General features: G+C 39.2%; 1 protein-coding gene and 1 pseudogene across 3 annotated transcripts in view; both read left to right on the top strand.

Annotated features, from left to right (window-relative positions):
• Positions 1-2154: 2154 nt before the first annotated feature.
• On the top strand, positions 2155-2498 carry LOC110212748 (large ribosomal subunit protein eL38 pseudogene; annotated as a pseudogene).
• Positions 2499-4420: 1922 nt separating this feature from the next.
• LOC110212746 (colony stimulating factor 2 receptor subunit alpha) overlaps positions 4421-17470 on the top strand; it is a 70362-nt gene continuing 57312 nt past the window's right edge. Inside the window, exons 1-3 of one of the 3 annotated variants that reach the window (XM_020992765.2) lie at positions 4421-4893; positions 6008-6085; positions 12889-12953. The gene's annotated coding sequence lies outside the window, so the exon portion shown is untranslated. Of the gene's footprint in view, positions 4894-6007; positions 6180-12888; positions 12954-17470 lie in introns of all 3 variants that reach the window. The other 2 variants (XM_020992764.2, XM_020992766.2) reach the window with 2 other exon arrangements.

Raw genomic sequence — 17470 nt, 5'->3', positions numbered from 1 at the left:
TTTTGTCTAGCACACCTTACTATGTTCTAGGCACTGCACTAGAAGCTTTACAAATATTATCTGATTTGATCCTCCCAATGACCCTGGAAGGTAGGTGCTATTATTATTCTCATTTTACAGTTAAGGAAACTGAGGCAGGTAGAAGTGAAATTCCTTACCCAAGGTGATATAGTTAGGTTACAGTCAGTAGTGTTTAATGATCACCACTTCCCTTTCTAACTAATCAGCTTAATAAACGCATTTTGGAATTTTGTCAGAAAATGAAGTCAAGCTCAATGATCTATTGCTTGAACAATCTACAGCCTTCCTCTCTTTGAAAATCTTGCAACACTTCTGTTCTCTGTGACTTTTCAAAGAATAGTAACAGAAGCTCTGTAATCACATCTTTAAGTTATTTTGATATCTTGGCATATGTCTTATCAAAACCTGAGGACTGGGAGCTTGAATTCCTTGAAGTGTGTGTGTGTGTGTGTGTGTGTGTGTGTGTGTGTGTGTGTGTATTTTAGGATTATAGGATCACAAAATCTCAGATTTAGAGTTAGAAGGGGTCTTGGAGGCTATCAAGTCTAATCATCTCATTTTACAGATGAAGAAATTAAGGAATATATTAAGTGATTTGCCTAGGGTCACATAGCTAATACACATCCAAGGTAGGATTTGAGCCTAGGTCTTCCTAACTCCAAGTGTAGTACCCTCTCTATTATGACATGTGTATGTGTATATAGGCCTATGTGACAATATACCTGTAGTTTTTTGGTCAAAATGGCTTCCTGAACAGATGCAGGCTGCTCAGCTACCTTATACCCACTCTGGCAAAAACTTAAAATTTGCAATAGACCAAATCATGATCAAGAAATCCAATGAGAAACTATGAGATACAGTAAGTAGTTTTTTCCATCCGATTGCTGCCCAGAATGTCAACCTGAAGCTTCCAGCAATAGGAAAAGAGAACACAACCGAAAGTTGTTTTGTTGTTATTATTATTATTAAAAAGCCCTTATACTCCCAAAGAGACCAGAAAAGGGCCTGCAGGTCTCTTATCAAAGGGCAATGAGACAGGAGGGCTCCCTGAGAAATCCCCTGGGTGATTATAAACACAAAATTGGTCCCTTGGAAGTTCTAAGGAGCAACAGCATCTCGTGAGGGCACAATAGCATAATAGAACACCCCTGTGCTCCCTACCACCTTGTCATGAGATGCTATAGAAAGTCCTGAAGATTGAGTACTCTTCACCTCAAAGATCAAGAGGGCTTAATCCAATGAGGAGGGCATTGTGTGACCCCATTGCAGGAATTCTAGGGTGAGATCAACATAATCAACCACTTACCCAAGCAAGGGAATGGAACCGGGCCTTGGCAAAAAAGCCCCAATTCAGGAACTAAAACTGGAGATACAAATATTCCAAGGAAGACATTTATCAGTACTAAAAATTATTACAAATTTGAGACCCCCCATTTTAGGGGATGCCCTTCTTTTGAAAAAGTTACGATGTAACAACTATAAGCAGAAACTCAAAGGAAGAAATGCACTTTCACTACCTAGAAGACATGAAGCAAACAAAGTTAAATGAAAGCAATAGAAGAAAGAATTTGAAAGGGAATAAGCATATTAGAGGAAAAAGTGATAAATCTTACCCAAAGAATGGAGTCCTAGAAAATTAGAATAGACAAAATGGAAGTCAATGGCTCCATAAGGTTCCAGAAATATTAGAACACAATAAAAAAAATTAAAAGAAAATGTAAGATATTTTGGTGTCAAAACACAACTGATTTGAAAAATAAGTCAAGGAGGTAATTTAAGAATCAATAAACTACCTGAAAACCATGACTTTTAAAAATCTGTATACTATATTTCAAGAAATTATAAGTGAAAACTGCCCAAATTTATTAGAACCAAAGGGCAATGTGAAAATAGGAAGAATCCACTGATCACTCCTGAAAGAAACCCCAAAATGAAAAGTCCCAGAAATATCATAACCAAAATCCAAATATCTCACATCAAAGGAAAAAAATAATGTAAGAATACAATATAAGTACAATCAAGACTACACAAGACCTGGAAGCTTTCAACAAAAACTAGAGGAGATCTTGGTGTACAACATTCTAAAAGACAAATAATAATAATAATAATAATAGCTTACTCTAAGAATAACTTATGCTTTTCCGTCTTCCTTGGCAGCTGCGCGACCTGTCAGGCCACACGCTGCTCCTCATCCTGCCATCGCCGTCGCCGCCATGCCCCCAAAATATTGAGGAAATAAAAGATTTCCTGCTGATAGCCAGGTGAAAAGATGCCAAATCTGTCAAGATCATGAAAAACAAGGACAATGTGAAGTTTAAGGTTCACTGCAGCAGGTACCTGTACACACTGGTCATCACAGACAAATAGAAGGCAGAGAAAGTTAAACAGTCCCTGCCTCCTGGTTTGGCTGTGAAGGAGCTGAAGTGAAAGAATCATTCAATGTTCCACCTGTATTAAAATGTAAGGGAAAAAAAAGGAAAAAATAGAATAACTTACCTGCAAAACATTATATAATCTTGGGAGGATAGGGAGAGAGAGTAAGGTACCTCAAATTGATAGAAATCTTTCAAGCATTTCTACTAAAAAGACCATAAGTGTGGAGGAACTTTGAAATGCAAATATAAGAGTCAAGAGAAACGTAAAAGAGTAAATTTATTTAATCAATTTGAAGAGGACACATGACGATGTCTTGCTAACGCTAACTCTACGTCTTATACACTCAAACTAGTTGTACTTACTGAACTGCTATCAGTGATCCTTGATAAGAAAGGTAGTATAGGACTGGAGAACAAATATCTAGATTTTCATAAAATACAAAAGAATTGCACCTACAAGCTATAGGCCAATGGCTTTTATTTCAGTTCCTAGTAAAATTTTAGAACATTTCCTTAAAGGAATGGTTATGGAAATATAGAAAAGGAATTGGGGATTACAGAGGTATAGTGTTGCTTTATCAAATACAGATCATACTATCCTAACATTTTTTTAACAGGATTATCAAAATGGTAGAACAGAGAGATTTTGTGGCTATAGTTTACCTAAATTTACTAAAATGTTTCATAAAGTTACTGTCACTGATCTTGTAGAAAAGATGTGAACTAGACAGTAATACTATAAAATTAGTTAGATTTGGAACCTATTAAATGACCCAAAAAATAATCTCTAATATGAAATGTCCATTTGGAAGGAGGTTTTCAGTGAAGCATCCCAGGAGTTTATGAAAGGCACTGTGCTTTTTTCATATGTTCTATCAGTGACTTGAATAAAGGCTTAAAAAACATGCTTTCTAATTTACATGAACAGAGGCAAGAGGAATAGCTAAAATGCTGAATCACTGAGTCAGTATTTCATAAGGTTTGGACAGATTGAAATTCTGGTCCAATTTGAATAAGATAAAATTCAATGGGGGTAAATTTAAAATGTTACAGCCTAATGGGAAGATAGAGGAATGACCCAAGAATCAGAATGACCTAAAGGCTTACTTCTGACACATAGTAGCAGTGTGCTTATGGGGTAGTCATTTAAACTCTGAGTGCCCCTACACAACTCTCTAAGACAATAAGTTACCGAGGGCTAATATTGGTGGAGAGAATTTCCATACAAAGAGTTTCCTACACTAATGAAATTACAAGCTGAGGGAGAAAAACCAAATAAAACCACAATCTGAATTCAAAGAAAAATAACCTTTTATTTTACTACGTTATGGAAATGCTTGTTTCATGTCATAAATAAAAAATAAATAATTATCAAAAAATAAAAAGAATCAAGTCAGCCAACACATTCATAAGGCAACACCTCCAAGAGGCATAAGGGAGACATAAAGACCAGACTTTAAATAATTAATCATTGAAATGGAAGGATAAACAGAATAATCATTCCTTAGTTTGCTCATTGTTTTCCACTGGTACTGATTATAACAAGATCTGGCATTTAACTTGCAATTCACATATATAAATTTTATTTGATCCTTCTGCCTCCTGTGAGGCAGAAAATAGAGATGTTATTACCTCCGTTTGACAGATGAGGAAACTGAAGCCTAGAGAAATGAAGTGACTTGGCCAAAATCAGATTGCCAATAAGGACCAGAGAGGGAATTTAAACCCAAGTCCTCTGCGTCTACTTTTCTCTAGACCACTGCTGCCTCTTTCTTATCTGTAAGAAACATAAATAATACTATTTCCTTTTCCACGAAAAGAGATCCTTGGAGGAAATATAATCCTGCTTATCATTAAAAGCAAGTCATTTCCTTCAAGACTTTTTTGATGTCATTAACACCAAACGATAATAAGAATTTCCTCAAGCACAAAACCAAATGTACACGTAGGCACGCCCACAATCTAGACACAGAAAGAGGAACTTTTCCCCGAAGAGTATCTATTGGTCTTTCCTGACCCTACATTTTCTCAGTGACTAAATGACTACCTAAGAAATAGAACCTTGTGGTACCAGTGACTACTTACAGGAGTGACAGATAGGCAGAGAGAGGGAAAGGGAGAGAGACAGAGACAGAGAGATAGAAAGAGAAACAGAGACAGACAAAGAGACAGAGACAAACAGACAGACTGAGAGAGAGAGAGAGAAAGAGAAAGAGAGAGAGGACACCATCAATGTTATACAGTATAAGGAAGAGGAAATTGAATCATTTTAAGTCCTGTTATTTTGAAACTTTTCACTCAGCATGCTTCTGTTTTAGAGAAAACAGTTAAACATCAGCCTGACATTTCTCGAGCCACCCACCCTCAATCAAAGATTTCACTTTCTTTAGCCTTGAAGCACTGCAGTTGGGCTTATCTTCCACCTCTGGAGAGCACTGGAGGAAAAGGGCTTTCTACACTTTTCTTCTCCTGGCAGAAAGATAACCTAAAGAAATGGGTAAGTCTGAATGACTCCAGGGGGAAAGCATTTTATGTTGTCAGCTTCTTGGCAAAAGGGGTAGGTCAAAAGGTCATCCTATAAGTACAGGGTACTTTAATGGAACAACACAGAAAATTAAACAATACAGGAAATTCTTATTGGAAAGATCTAAATAGGATCAATGAAGCAGGTTAGTTCTATAGAAAGAATGCATTTTCAATAATGAAAGCATCATTACCTGGGGTTTGATCCTGATTTTTTCACTTCTTGCCTGTGTGACCTTAGACAACATGCCTTAATTTCCAGATCTGTAAAACGAGACAGACTAGATCTCTGGAATTCTCAGGTCTGTTCCACCTCCTAATCCATGATCCTATGATCCTATAGTTATGATGAGGCAGAATAACACAATGGAATAAGCACTGGACTTGGAGTTAGAGGGCCTGGATTCAAATCCAGATTTTGCTACTTATTCTATATGTATCAGGGGCTTGGATTTGTTGTTTACTCATTCAGTCCTGTCTAACTCTTTATGACCCCACAGACCACATTGTCCATGGGTCTTTCTTAGAAAAGATATTGGAATGGTTTGCCATTTCCTTCTCCAGTAGATGAAGACAAATAGAGGTTGAGTGACCTGCTCCTGGCCACACAGCTAGTGAGCATCTGAGGCTGCATTTGAACTCAGCTCTTTCTGACTTCAGGCCCAGTGCTCTATCCCTTGAACCACCTAGTCACCTCCGATATATGACTCTATGATTATTGTATATTCACTCCTCTTGCTACTGATGACAACATTGCTAACTGTGCTTGCAGGTGGGGTTATGCCTTTTATATTGAGAAATCCATTGGAAGAACTTGGCTATTCCTAGAAAGAGCTGGGAATATCATAGATTGATAGATCTACAGCTGGAAGGAATCTCAGAGACACAGAAAATGTCTTTTTGTGCAGAAAGTGTAGTATTTCCTGATGAGACCTCATCCAGTGCCTAAAACTTTGGCAGAACTTTGCACGGTGCCTTGCTCCTACCAGTGCCAGAGAATTAATGACAGTCTCTAAAAAGACTGAAAACTTTCTCTTGAGCTCCTGAAGGAAGACTTCCAACACTAAGAGATGTTTATCCTCCGTCAGTATTTTAGAGCAAGCAGCCTGCTCCAGTAGATGGATTACAATACGTGGCTGAGGTCTGAGGAGTCGCCAGGACTGGAGGTGCGTGAACATTTTGTAATGTCAGGAGCTGAGATCCTCTGTCTGACTGGTGAAATAATCTAGGAGAGTCACTACATGCTGCCAATAAGCTAAGGTACTGAACATGTTTACTGACCACAGGATTACAAATGCTGCAAATTCTCCTTAGAGTTTTGTGCCAATTGTTGTGATGCTGAGGTCTCTAGGAACCATGCTGTGCGGTTTGCAAGACATCAAGTGGCCTGACAACTCACACTATCTGGGCTTCAGGCATAGAAAAAGGAGATTGAAGTGCTGTCAGATAACCTGAAGGAGGCCCACGTATAACAATAATTATGGTAATTGGTAGACCTGAGGGGAAGGAAGGAAGGAAGGAAGGAAGGAAGGAAGGAAGGAAGGAAGGAAGGAAGGAAGGAAGGAAGGAAGGAAGGAAAGGAGAGAGGGAGGGAGGAAGAAAGAAAGCCTGCAATGAAAATGAAAGTGAGAGTATAAACCAGACAGACCAGGTCAAGACCCAGAATTTTTCAGAAGGAACAAATTCTAAAGAGCTCTGACAGAGGAGGAAGCCATGAACAATGCAGAGATTTCAAGCTGGGGAAGTCTTAAAAGAGATGGCATGCTCGTACTACAATGAACGTCACCAAAATTATAATTTTGTACATGCAATCTTTCTTCTGGATGGAAATGATTGTTCCCAGCCTTCCTTTGAGGCCCTGGTGTAATCAGCAGCAGTCCAGTGATGTCATAATATCAGAGAGTAGGAGGAAGGAAGTCTCAAGAAGGGGAAACTGGGGGCAGTGAGGTTTGTGGGTTTGCAGTAGCAGGCCAGTACGAGACATCTGACCAGGGCTGTGCCAGAGATTCTAAAGCGGAGGAAGGACCAAGGAAGAGGCAGAGGGAGATCTGGTGTCATAATTTTGCATAGGCCAGCTGCCTATCTGGTCTTATCAAAGGGTCTCAAAGTACTGAATAGGGGCCTCAGCTCCCTTAAGACTAATGTAACAATGACTACCTTGGTCCCCCCTACCTGAAGGCAAAGTAGGTTACATTTTATCCCTTCCACACGGTTCTCCAACATGCTTAAAAGAGATTGGGGGAGTCCATTCTTTCTGCCATTGGCTGCAGCCCCAACTGAGGGTGTTCTCCGAATTATAGGGGCCCCCTGCACCCAGTTTCATTTAACCACTTAACAGATTAGCTTCTACAAAAGAATATTTATTTAAAGTTATAGCAAGAAGAAACATGTGAATATCCTTCCCAATATAAGGCAGGGTGGGGGGAATGAATAATTTCCCCCTATATCACTTCAGTCTCTGGGAAGGGGTCCTCAGCTTAGTTCAGTTCCTATATAGCAGTCCCACTAAATTCTAAGTCCAAAACCTCCTTGGGCTCAAGTCCCAGGTACTCTGGCTTCTCCGGGCTTACTTAACGGCCTGCAACAACATCTGCCTAGAACCTGGCCTCCAAGGTCACCATGTCTTGATCCTGGTTCCAGGGATTCCCCTACCTGTGCCTAAAACTGAAAATGACAAACAAAGCAGGAGGGAAAGAAAAACCTCTAAGTCTGTTTCTCAGAGCCTGAAAAGGAGAGGAAGGAAGGCAGCCCTTCTCTTTGCAACCAGGTCAGTACATGGAGCCTACTTGTATTGTAGTTGAATTGGGTCTTTACCCTTTCTGATTTCAAAGGACAAAGAGAGCTACTCTGCCAATATCATCATTTTAAAAATGCAGCTGTGCAGTCAATAGAAAGAAGCTACTTCCACCCACATTGTAGGAGAATGCAGAATGTATTCCAGAAGCAGGTATGTAACTGCCTCCATGTCAGATGATCTGGGCATGCTCCAAAAACCTGTTATGCTAATATTAGATATAAAACTCCTAATTGTGCTGGAGGCACCACCCTGAAAACAACTACAGCTTCTGTACCAAATTTTGCTGCGAAAAATAAATAGAAAAATTTAACCAGGACTGCTGAGCAGGTTACGTATACATTTAGTGACTGTCCCAGGTACTAAAGTTGCAATAGCTCCCTAGTCTGACTGGTATTCTCTCTTCAGCAAGTCTACAGAAAAGGAAACAGAAGTATTCGTTCATTTGGTAAATGTGAACTTTGTCCACCAGGTGGCACTATTTTCAAGCCACCCACAAAGTGATTTTCTCAAAGATTATCCAGTGCACATGTGTGTGCTTTCTCACAGTATCTCTACTGTTCAACAAGAATACTCATCTACAAACTCTTAGACTCCCCGTCCTCCTACTATGAGCAAGGCTGAGCAACTTTAATTGCTCTCACTGGTCAGTTTGGAAACAGCCTAAAGAGTAAGAAATGGAATATCATTCAAATATAGAATTATGGGGAATCTCAATTTGTTCTGTTTTCACTCACCCTACATTTGGGGAATCTGCTATCAATTAACCAACCTCATTTATATGATTTAAATGTTTGAGTTTTCAGTGATTACATGGTTTATTAAGATACAGTATACTGGAAACTTGTATAGGAATTGTCACATAGCAAAAATGTGAACCAATTACTTCCCCCCAATCATATCACCTCCATGCCCCCCCCACCCCTACTCCCACATCAAACCTATAGATTAGCTCTGACAACAGAAGAAAGAGGGGAAGTAACAGGGTGTTAGGATCTGTCTCTCCCTTACCACCACTACCCCTGGGTCTCATCTCCATTCCACCAATGCAGCTCTCCAGGATCTGTTCTAACTTATCCTTTGCCATACTCAGCTTGGGCTTTAGCAGCAGCAATAACCATTTTCAAGCAGGAAATAGACAACAGCAAACTGCCAGCAGGGGCAGCCTACCCCATCAGCAGCATGGAGAGAATGGAGTGATGCCTTAGAAATAGGGATGTGCTGAAGCCAGCTCAAACATGTTCTCAAGAGGTGATTATTAAATTTTCAGGTTGAGCTTTTGTACTTCAGAAGTTGGCAAATGTTACATTTCAGGGCTTGATTGATTGATTGATTTTTATTTTATTATTTTGATGGTTTCTAATCTAAAGAAAGTGATGGAGAAAATATTAATAGTACAGATTAAGTTTTAAAATGTATTATGAATACATTCCCACTCACCCATCCCAGAGCCAGTTGTTAAATATTTACCACTACATCATTGCTTAGGAGTCCATTCAAGGGCAAAGTAACAGGAAACTTAGTGATCTGAGGGGTCTTTGTGCCCACATATAGCTTGAATCTTCTTCCCTGGAGTATGACCAATCAGTTTCCCCAACAGCACATCCAAGAGGGGAAGGGGTCACTAGAGCAAAATAACACCTACCCGTAAGGAACTTATATTCTAATGGAGAAAGACACAGCACATAAAAGAAGCTGAAGAGAAGGGGAGGGTGTGGAGGAAGGAAGATACTCATGGAGAGATATGGTAGGAAAATCCAGAGAGTGAAGAATGGCTCGTCTGGATCCTTTTCAAAATAAAGGATCTGAGAACAACTCAACAACAGAAGTAGGGGGCTGAAGGGGCAGAGGGACAAGGCATCTGCCACTTGGGGGCAAAGTGTAGAGAATGTAGCATAGCCCTTTTTTTAAATGGAGGCTCTGGGAAGACTCACCAATGGGAATCTATCATGCCAAGTGCCTCATTTTTCAGCTGTCTTCTATAACTATCTATATGGAATTTGTTAAGATGCCTACAGTTTATCTCACTGAAACATCTTAAAATTTCTGAGTCCACTACTCTATTGTTTCCTGGAGCTAAGGGGAATGTATCTAACCACCAGATGGCACTTAGAGGATCCTGTCCAGAAAACTATTCTGGGTACAAGGTCCCACACTAACCCTGATAGTTTACGCGTCTCTTGAGGGTGGAAATGCTGAGTGAATGCCAAGCTCTTGTTTTCAAAGCAAATGACCTTCTTTCACTTAATTCTACCTCTCTGTGCAAGGTAGTACCAATTCTTAGTGAAGGAGTTGTAGGGACTTGTGGAATTAGCCAATCAGAAGCAAGCACTGATGTCCATGCTCATTGGAGAACTCTTTCTTCTTTCTATCTTGGTTCATTGGTGCATAGATACGTGATCTTTGCATAATGATGTTAAATTTCCATTCGTTATTGTTGTTCAGTCATTCAGTTGTGTCCAATTCTTCATGACCTCATGAACCATAGCATGCCAATGCTGCCCATGGAGGTTTTTTTGGCAAAGATACTGGAGCGGTTTGCCATTTCCTTCTCCAGTAAAATCCAGTGAATCTCCATAGAAGCAGACAAATATGCTTAGATACCTCATATAGTTGTCTTTACCCAGCACAGGACTGTTTAGCAAATAAACAACATCGACTGTGTTTTTAAACTGCTGTTCTCCTCAGTTCTGTAAGTTTCCAACTCAAGATCCAGAATTTCTGGTCATAGCATATTGGTTATGCTATGGGCTTCCTTTCCTTCTTTTGTTTCTTTTTTTTTTAATGAGGGGTGGGGGTGGGAAGTGAGAAATAGAAAATAAATAATAATGATTTTTAATTTTTTTTAAATAAATTACTGGGATATAAAAACAAAAGAAATGAATTAAGATAAAATTTTAAGAAAAAAAGTCGGAGGATCAAGATGAACCATTTGAGTCCTCCTTTGACTGTATAAAAGAGTATGAACGATACAGTTTTCACAGAATAATTGACTCATCCTTCCAACGAGCCCAAACCTCAGATGCCCAATGCAGAAATTGGATCAGGGATTCATGGAACAGGAAGAGAACTTGGGACCTTAGTGGATGCAGGAGAAGACAAAAGCTTTTCTCAGGCTAGACTGTCCTCTTGCTGTCAATGACCTCCGATCTTTTCTAGTTACTCATTGTCCATGCAGAATGGGAGAACGCAACTTGACATAACCTACCATGTGACCATTTTCCCTCTCCCTCTCCATGAAGCCAATGTGAAAGGTATCACTTCCACTCCCCTAGCTTATTACTACCTAGAATGTAAGCAAGAATCTGTTTTGAAAAAAGAAGCAAGTATCCATTTACACATGAATTAATCAGTTCCTATCTAAAAAACTGAATAAAGAAAGAAATATAGATTCCAACTCCCTACTCATTTGTCACTTATTTGTAGTTCCCCCTCAGGTGAAGCTTATTGGGCTCTTCACCAATATCCTGCAGTCTGAGTATAGAGGAAGCACTGTAAATTTATAAACCAGTTCAGGATCAGTGGTCATCAGTAGCACATGGTAACCAGGTTTTGTCCTAGGGTGCTGAAATGGGGGGAAATGGGGCAGAGAGGGGCATGATTCCGCCTGTGGCAGTTGGGCAGGATGGCTCCAGGCCACAAGAGAACATTTTGCTCTCCCAGGTTCTGGGAGAGTGGAGGTTAGGATGGCATAAATATACTATTAGAAAAAGAATGGGAAGAGGCAATGTGTCCATATCCCTGGTGGTTGTGTTTAATTTGTCTTCGTAGGCAATTGGGGCGCGAAGTTCATATCTCTGATTTCACTGGTGTAGGGAACTCCCAGTGTGGGGGATGATTCTACCAGTTCACGTCTGTACTTGCTGTACAATTTATTGACTGACATTAGAGAGTTGCCTGGGATACACTGAGTGGTTGTGAGTTCCCAAAGATTAAATAAGAAAAATAAAATAAAATAAAATAAAATAAAATAAAATAAAATAAAATAAAATAAAATAAAATAAAATAAAATAAAACAAAACAAAACAAATAACCAATAAGAGTCCAAGATGGGACTGGAAGCCAGGTTTTACTATCTCCTGGGCTGGCTGTCTACCTGCCAAACTAAAATGCCTAACTGGACAATTAGCCATCAAGAATAATGTTGCACAGGCATAGATATGGTAAGACTCTAATATCTACAAAGTATATAGGTACATAAGCTCCTTGAAGGCAGGGATAGTTTTGCTATTTTGTATTCCCAGCACTTGGCACACAGTCTAGTGCATAGCAGCGACAGAGACTGGTCTTGTGACTTCATTGGTGTTTATGGAACTGCCAAGCAAAGAGACACCCTCCATCAATGCAAGTCAGAACCTAATCAAAATCGATTTTTGATTAATTAACTAAATGTTGCACAAGTGTCTTCATTTTACAGATGAGGATACAGAAGTCCAGAGGCCAAATTACTTCTCAAGCTCACATAGTAAATAAAGATCTGGCATATTAATTACCACATATACCATGCTGCGTCTCTGGGCTAAAGAGAAGGAAGATGCCTAAAAATGATAACATTGATGCTCTTTGCAAAGTTGTTTGCATATTGTTTCCCCCATTAAATTTTGAGGTCCTTGAGGGACAGGTCTATTTTTTGCCTTTCTTTGTATTCCAACGTTTAGTGTAGTACCTGGAACATAAGAAGCATTTAACAAATGTTTGTTGACTTAATTTGAATTTTTGACGTGATTTGACTTTAATTTCTTCTAAAAATAAAAGTTACACCATCACAAAAACTGACGTAACCCATTCGTTTTCAGAGCTGACGTGTGGAGCTGGTAGAGCTTATTTCTTCAGTATTTTCATTATTCTTCAGTGTGAGCAGACATTTTCATGAGGCAGCGAGGTGGCACAATGGATGAAATTTTAGACCTGGAGTCAGAAAGACCAGAGTTCAAATGTGACCTCAGATATTTCTTACTAGCTGTATGGCCTTGGGCAAGTCATTTAATCTCTGTCTACCCCCGTTTTCCCACCCTACCACCACCCCCCTCCCAAGGATAGTGTGAGGATCAAATGAGATAATATTTGTAAAACACTTTGCAAATCTTAAAGTATTATATAAATGTTAATAAGCTGTGACGGAAATATTCATCTTTATTGCATTTTCTTTAAATGTGTCTTCTTTTTGTCTTGTAGTGCTGCTTTCGCAAACGTGTTGCGCTTCATCCTGAGGAGCCGACAGAGAGCAATTTGCAATAAAGGTAACAAGTTAGCAGAGGATTCAGAATCCTCGGGTGTCTTATACTTGCTTGTCTCTATTGTATGGACAGAAGGGGGAAAGCAAAGGTTTCTGCTGATACGAAAGAAAGGATGTGAACCCTAACGGGAAAGTGGAAGTGGGAGAAATGTATGCCTGTTCTCTACTAGGGGTCTATCTGCATTCATTCTTCTCCCTCCTCACAAGATGTTTGAAAAACAGTGCTAGGTTAGGAGTAGCCACTAGAGGGCAGGACGTCTTCAGCTGAGGTAGGAACGAGGCTTTATTTAGTTAAAGAGGTAAAGAAGACCCTTGTTTTCTGTCACCACCTGAAACACTAAATGATGCATTTGTTATGAAAAGGCATGAGTTGGCATCAGTTTTATAAATTAGGAATTAGGAACATAATCCAAAACATTTCGGTTTACTTTAATAGCAGAGTATGGTTTTGTCATCTGTATATTTTCTAAAGATTTTAAATCTCTTTATTTTCAACATACAATTCTGTGAAGTAATCTAATTCAAGAAAAAACAAATAACTAGCTACTACCAGGTGGTAAAATGCCTTTAAATGTCTATATTAATAAAACATTACTGATATTTTATAACTTGTAGCATTATAAAAATGTATCATATATTTATATGAATATAGCACATATAATGTATTATATCATATTAATATTATCATGTAATATATACAAAATATATGTTTATGTAATATATAGTGTTGCATTAAATATAATTATAATACATATGTAATATATTATATTACAATATAAATTGTAATTTTTTACTGATTATAATACTATAGATCCAGTTTTGCCAGTATATTTCTTTTTTCCTCAAATGTTTTTATTTTTTTTATTTATTTTATGTGAATTTATTATTTCGCCCTTTCACTTCCTCTCTCTAGTTGAGCAATGGGGGAAAAATTAAATAAAATCCCCGTGACAAATATGCATAATCCAGCAAAACAAATTCTCACAATGTCCCTGGACAAAAACACGTCCAAAATTCTGTATTTTAAAGTCCATCTCCTCCTTAGCAGGAGACATGCTTCATCTTCAGTGCTTTGCTGTTATTTGCCAACCTACAGTTGAAATAGAAGTTCCCTGAAGATACTGATACTCCTCATTTGTTAAATGGGGATAATGATATTATACCATATGCCTCAAAGAGTTGTTGTGAAAAAGTGCTTCACTGACTTTAAAGAACATCTGTGTTCTAAAATGTTTATAGCAGCTCTCTTTGTGTGGCAAAGAAGTGGGAATTCCAGGGATACCCATCAACCGGGGAATGGCTGAACAAGTTACAGTATATGATTGTGATGGAATACTACTGTGCTATAAGAAATGATCGGCTCAGTGATCTTAAAAAAATATGGATAGACTTGCATAAAATAAGGAAGAGCAAAATGAGCAGAACCCAATAGAACATTGTATACAGTAACCACAATATTGTTTTAAGAACGACTTAGAGCAAATAAGTCATTTTGACTATCATAAATATAGAAATTAAATACAAAGGACATATGAAGGAAGATCCTATCTGCATCCAGAGAAGAAGAACGTATAGAATGATTTTACATATATGTGTGTGTGTGAGTGTATATATTACATATATGTATATGGGTGCATACAGACACACACATACACATATTTGTGTCTAATGATAGCCTTCTCTAGGGAGAGGGGAGGGAAGAAAAAAGAGAAAAAAAGAAATTTACGTAACTTTATTATATATTTAAAAGGAAGAGCAAGTTGTACATAACAGATTTGCAGTTTCATGTGCAATCATTTTTTTTTATTATTTTACTATGTTATGGAGTGGGGGAAATCATGTAGGTAGAAAGTATCAAAAGTAGGATTTGAACTCAGACCCTTTAACTCTAGAGCCAGTGCTCTTTCCATTGTACCAGGATGCATCTATATATGTGATATAGACAGGAAACAAAGAGCATGGTATAAATAAATTTTAAGTACAGCACAGGTCTTCCTCAACTACTTCCTGCCCAGGATTCAATGTAGAATATTTGGAGCTATCATAATTGGACATAATTAGGTGGGTAATTTGGACTGCTTCCTGAGGTAGCTTCTTGGAAACAGCACCTGACTAACCAATAGAATATTTTAGAAAGGATTTTGGATTGGAGTGGAAGGTTGGTCTAGATGCCCTTTGAGGTTTCTTAAAGGCAGTTGGGTGGCACAGCAGACAGAGCATTGGGCTGGGGTTCAGTAGACCTTGAGTTCAAATCCAGTCTCAGTCACTTGCTAGCTGTGTGATCCCCGGCAAGTCATTTAACTTCTGTCTGCTTCAGTTTCATAGACTGTAAGATGAGGATAATAATAGCACCTAATTCCCAGGGTTGTTGTGAAGATCAAATAAGATATTTGTAAAGTGCTTAGCACGGTGTCTGACACACAGTAGGAGCTTCATAAATGCTCATTTCCTTTCTTCCTTTCTCTGGACTGTCTCTATGTTCCTATGACTACATAGAAGGCACTTTCCTAGGTGCTGTGGGAATGTAAATATGGTGTCATCCCTACCTTCAAAAAGGTTACACTCTAACAGAGAGGAGGAGAGCCTCAACGAGGCAAATTCTCCAAAAATGAGCATCCAAGGCAGATGTTAGAGCCAGATGGGAGCTACAAAGAGTATCATGGAGGTAACAACTTCTCTCAGTTTATTTCTGCAACTTTTTTTTTAACTTGTCTTCGAAAAGCTCCTCTGGGCTGGTATGAGATCAAACTCTCAGGCTCCTTGGCCATCAGCCTCTGTGAAAACCCGCTTCCTCCTTTCCTCTGGATGGGAATTCCTTGACTTGAGAAAAGCATTCCCCCAGACTTCAGCCCAATCCTCACCCACCTGCAAGACATCCAGATTACTCTCACCTAAAGCCAAAGACAGACTATCTGCCTCCTCTTCTGTTTCAGAGGTTATTCCATGGCCCCCGTCTTGATCCTCCTACTAAGTTTCTGATCCTGTCCCTAGATTTCAGCTTCCCTTCAGAACTGAGATGAGGCCTCCAAACCCAGTGAATGAGTATGCCCTTGGCAAGAGTCAGGAGTTCAAGTCTTGGCCTTTTAGCTTGCTATGTGGTCTTGGGTACATTGCTTAAGGGCTCTAAGCTTCCCTTTCATTTCTATGAAAATTGAGGTAAGAAGATGAATTCTACTTCTATCTCACTTTCTCTCAGATGATCAGCTCTACTTACTTCCTCAGAGTGTGAGTTCTCCCTAAAGGTTTTTTTCATCTGATCGTCCTCTCCTCTTACCAGCTCCAAGGCTATCTCAGAATTCATCCTGGCAGGTGGGAAGACCCACCACCACTAAGACACCTTACTCCCTTTCCCTCTTCCCTCTTTCCCTTCCTTGGGCTGTTTGTCTGCTCACAGGGCTTGGAAAAGATGTGAAACAAGAAGTGTATTCCCTTTGAGGATTGGAGAAACATCAAGCATTACCAGCTACCCTCCCTCTACATTCTGCAATCCTCTGACACTCTCATGTATATACTTGTATAATCTAAGGACCTTTGGACCTCCACATGTGCCCATCATTACACCATTAGCACATGAGGGCCTTTTCATCTTCCTTGCCGCTGAATTTTCTTTTGTTTGTTGTCTCCCCAGATTAGAGCATGAGGAACTTTCTTTTTCTATTTTTTTAAATATAAATTTATTTATTTTTAGTTTTCAATATTCACTTCCACAAGTTTTTGAGTTCCAAATTTCTCACCCCTCCCCCCACCCCAATATGGCATGCATTCTGAATACCCCTTCCCCTGGTCTGCCTTCTCTTCTATCTCTCCCTCCTCCCTTCTCTTATCCCCTTCCCCTTCTATTTTCCTGTAGAGCAGGATAGACTTCTGTACCCCATTCCCTGTATTTCTTATTTCCCAGTTGCATGTGAAAACATTTTTTTAAAACATGTGTTTTTAAAACTTTGAGTTCCAAATTTTCTCCCTTCCTCCCTCCCCACCCACCCTCATTGAAAAAGCAAGCAACTCAATATAGGTTGCATATGTGCAGTTATGCAAAACACTTCCTCAGTAGACACGTTGCATAAAACTAACTCTATTTCCCTTAATCCTATCCTGCCCTCCCATTTATTCTATTCTTTCTTTTGACCCTGTCCCTCCTCAGAAGTATTTGCTTCTGATTACCCTCTTTCCCAATCTGCCCTCCTCTCTATCACCCCCTGCTCTCTTGTCCCCTTCTCCCCCTATTTTCCTGTAGGGTAAGACAGATTTCCCCCAATTGAATGTGTATGTTTTCTCCTTAAGCCAAATCCTATGAGAATAAGATTCCTCATTCCCTCTCACCTTCCCCTGTTTCCCCTCCACTGTGAGAGACTTTTCTGTTTTTTTTGTGAGATAATTTACCCCATTCTACCTCTCCCTTTCTTCTCTGAGTATCATCCTCTCTCATCCCTTAATTTTATTCTCCAGATATGACCCCTTAATCTTCAACTCACCCTGTGCCCTCTATCTCTAATATATACATACATACAATTTTTTTCCTTC

This window comes from Phascolarctos cinereus, unplaced genomic scaffold (assembly GCF_003287225.1).
Source record: "Phascolarctos cinereus isolate Bilbo 61053 unplaced genomic scaffold, phaCin_HiC Scaffold_726;HRSCAF=1367, whole genome shotgun sequence".
In the NCBI taxonomy this organism is placed as follows: Eukaryota; Metazoa; Chordata; class Mammalia; order Diprotodontia; family Phascolarctidae; genus Phascolarctos; species Phascolarctos cinereus.
The sequence above is the reverse complement of the archived record's forward strand: the minus strand, read 5'-3'. Positions and strand labels throughout refer to the sequence as shown.